This window comes from Nannospalax galili, unplaced genomic scaffold, assembly GCF_000622305.1.
Source record: "Nannospalax galili isolate Female #2095 unplaced genomic scaffold, S.galili_v1.0 scaffold593, whole genome shotgun sequence".
NCBI classification, from domain to species: domain Eukaryota; kingdom Metazoa; phylum Chordata; class Mammalia; order Rodentia; family Spalacidae; genus Nannospalax; species Nannospalax galili.
In genome coordinates, this window is record NW_008332686.1 from 1018047 (window position 1) to 1022259 (window position 4213).

The 4213-nt window shown below is 34.4% G+C and overlaps 1 pseudogene; it reads left to right on the forward strand.

Annotated features, from left to right (window-relative positions):
• Nucleotides 1-3847, forward strand: part of LOC103729645 — a 5816-nt pseudogene extending 1969 nt beyond the window's left edge.
• Nucleotides 3848-4213: the final 366 nt, after the last annotated feature.

The window sequence follows — 4213 nt, forward strand, 5'->3', positions numbered from 1 at the left end:
ATTAAACTTTGTTCTCAAAATTACTTGAACTGCCATCTTTAAGATTAAAGGAATTTTGGATTATTCTCCAACAAGTTAACATGTTTTCTTTAATCAAAATCACAGGTGGCTTATAGAGTCTGAAATGTTTCCCCAAATGTCCTTCTGAATGTGTCCATCCATAGGCTCACCTATACTATAAGAAAGTATATTAAATTGTCAAGGGAGAGGTAGTGGAGGGGGGTGCCAATAGGGCAGTGGATCTAAATACCAGCAAACTATATTCTATGAAAATCACAAAAATTCAATTAAAATTTTTAATTGATAGTTGGTAATAGTAAAAATGTTCACAAAAGAATATTATATACTGAATATAAATAATATTTATTATTTATATATTAATATTTTATCCCATGTTCTATTCCTATAAAGTACTTAGCTATGTAGTGCAATTAGAATTTGGTTATTTTTAGTAAATTGCTACAGTATGTTGTTTTAGAAATTATGTTAGTGTGAGCTATAGTGGAACCAATTAGACTTTTTTGTTGTTGTATTAAGACAAAGTCTCACTATGTAGACATGGTAGAATTAAACTCATGAATTTTCTGCTTTAAAGTCTTGTATGAGGGGCATAGGTGTGCATGCTCATTCCCTGTTCCTATTCTGATTCTTAAACAACTATAATGCAATAAACTACAGAATATGTGCAGAGCATTCACTCTCAGAAATGACATGGAAAATACTTTTTAATGATTTAAAGAAGTACCACAATTAAATGGAATGTACAAAAAAGAAATTCTTGCTGATGATCAGAATAATTCAAGGAAACAATAATTTAGTGACACATTCTTGGTATCCAGGGTATCCAGAAGGCAAGCATGCATGGATCCAAGGGCCTTAGATGAAGTGAAACATTCAAGAAAAGGAAAAGAGAAATTAATCTAGATAGTCATAAATAATAAATAATGATAAATAATTCTTATTTTGGTCTAAAAGATCTAAGTGTGTATCAGTAAGGTTGACTGGTTACAATTAAACTACATAAAAGTCTGTCATACTAATAAACTGAAAATTCAGTTCAAACATCAACTCCAAATAGTTAGCTGTTCTATGTTAAGTGGTAACAAACTCCTAAGCTCATTTCTTCTTGGCTGTTGGAGAGAATTCCAGGGTACTAGGTCTTGATCTTAGAATTTACTTAAGATCAGGACACCTAATGCTATTTTAGGAATACTGATTAGATGCTGAGATATATAACCAGTGAGAGTAAAGGAAATATAAAGAGGAAGAAGGAAAAAAGAAAGAACAAAATACAGAGAGAAGGAAGTAAGGGAAGAAGGAGGTGAGGTTAAAACAGGAAGAAATGTAAGCAAGAGCAAGTATCCTTCTAAGTGCAAGAAAGCTTGGGAGTGTGACTATAAATACTTGCAAATAGGCATGAAAGAGTACATCAGGCTTTTAACCTTTTCTGTGGCCGTCCATATGAAACACATCTTTTAGGATCTAAATATTTATTAATACTAATAAAGTATTCTAAAATGTGTGTTTCAACATAGAATGAATTATGATGATCAGTATCCTGGATACTATAGTCACAGGATTTAACCAGTGAGAAAAAATAGGCTGTAGAAATTTTGTTAATGAAGACGGAATGGAAGGAGTGTGAAACTGATCAGGAATTCTTTGATTTTTAAACTGTGCTAATACTTGTTATGATGCTGGATTAAGCACTTGAGAAAAGTCTCTAAAGTGTTATACCACCTGTTGTATTTGATAACAGATAGATTATAATTATTGTGCATTCTTTCTACAAAGCCTAATATAGGCCCCATATTGATGTCATGGTTTTATCTATTTGTAGTAGTAGATTATTCCTAGAGGCTTCTCAAAGTGGGTGATTATAAGTCTGTACTGTAAATCCATAGAGCAGATTTTCTCTTCAACATATGTAACTGGAATAATATATAGTCCACAAAGGTCCACTAAAATCCCAGTCCAATGAGCAGCATGATGGTGTAGCTGATGCTCTACACTTGGGATTGATAGTAAACAGCACTGCAGGGAACTCCTGATTGTAAAAGGCAAAAGCAAAAGATAGACATCTCCCATTGGTTTTGAGATAATCAATCATAATTATTGAGTTTTCAGTTGTTTTCTAAAATCAATACGATTATAATAACAAGAATCCTTAAGGATTAAAAAATTAGTATATTCACATCTTTGAATCTTGAAAATGTTTTTTATTTCCTGTACACACTTGTAAGTACATCAAAATTTTAAAGCACTTGTGCATGCTTTAAATAATGCATTTTATCACTAAAGTTTGTTATTTCCAATTACTGATGAATAAGTAATTATTTCTTTCTTTTGGCTGTAATTAATATTAAAATGCTGTTCAAAACCAACGAGAGGTAAGTTATGAAAAATTTTCAGAAAATTCTAACATATTTCCTCAGTGAATCCATTATTGGCATTTGGAGACATATGTTCCGTGTTTTGTCATCCAGAATGTGTCTCAGAAATAAATATATGACATGCCTCAAGTACTTGGCTTGCTTTAAAATGATTCTTTTCCTGTAATATAATTAAATTTTATCATGAAGTATTCCAATTAATAGCTACATGCATACATAATTATATATGTTTATAAATCCAGAGAAGATCAGATTTATGAATATTGCAATTTTATTCCAGACAAGAATACTATAACATTGGAGAACAAAGCCAGTTGCCCAAATCACTATTCAAGTAGTAACCAGTTAAGATTCTAAAGTGAAACAGAGCACTCACTGCTGCACAGTGATCATGTTCATCTTCATGTTTCCTACTGAGTCTTGCCTGAGTTTCTAACATCCATTCTGTCTGGCTGTGTCCTGCTCAGATCTATTTCCATTTTTCCCATCTTCTTGTGTTAGTAGAAGGATCACTAGTGGAAGGTATATGACATCTTAAACCAGAGGTCTGTGACAACATTCGTCTTGGTGGGCTTCTCGGAGTATCCACAACTCCAAGTACCTCGCTTTCTAGTGTTCTTGACCATCTACATAGCCACTTTGATGGAGAACCTGAGCATAATTTTGATCATAAGGACCAATCCCAAACCACACACCCATGTACTTTTTCCTCAGTCATCTTTCATTTTTGGATCTCTGTTATTCTAGTGTGTTTACACCCAAACTATTACAGATCTTAATTATGGAAGACAGAACTATTTCCTTCAAAGGATGTATGACACAGTTTTTCTTTATTTCTACATTTGTGATTACTGAAATATTTATGTTAGTAGTGATGGCCTATGACAGGTTTGTGGCTGTCTGTAACCCCCTGCTCTACACTGTTTCCATGTCTCCTAAGTTCTGTGCTTTCCTAGTAGCTGGAATTTATACATAAGGTTAACTGTGTGCAGGGATACTCATATACACATTCTTGCAACTGTCTTATTGTGACTATGGCATCATCAATCACTTTGGCTGTGAATACTCTGCTGTCATCTCTGTGTCCTGTTCTGACTCCTCCCTCCTCCTCTTCATCATTTCTATACTCAGTGAGTCTCCCAGTGTCCTGATCACCTTAGCTTCCTATGTCTTCATAATTGTCACTATTGTTAGGATGCCTTCTAAGGGTGGACACCGAAAAACCTTCTCTACTTGTACCTCCCACCTGACTGCCATAACCATCTTTCATGGGATCCTTCTTCTCTACTGCATTCCCAATTCCAACTGCTCACAGCTTTTTCTCAAAGTAGCCACTGCTCTGTATACAATCAGTATCCCTATGCTCAACCTCTCATCTACAGCCTTAGGAACAAGGATGTGAAGGACACAGTCAGAGGCTCATCAGTTCCAAGTTACATTCTCTCTTGACATAATTTAAATATATACATATACATGTGTATGTATTTATATGTGTTTCTTGCTTGACAGATTTTTAAGATTTGTTTTTATTGACATTTTGTGTTTTTCATACAGAGTATGTCAAACAATTTTAATCATATTTACACCACAACCCCACTGGCACCATCCCATAGCCATTGCCCCCACTGGAACCCATATACTCTGCCATCCATGTTAAGACCCACTATGTGAAGTTCCCCCATGCAATTCCATCCACTGATGTCTAGTCAGTCTATGTAGAGTTCCTTGTTTTAGGAAGATCAACTTTTCCTCACCTAGCAATAATCAGTTGCCAATATTTCTCTAGCTAAGATTGGGGTTTGCTGTTCATTTCTCCAGTT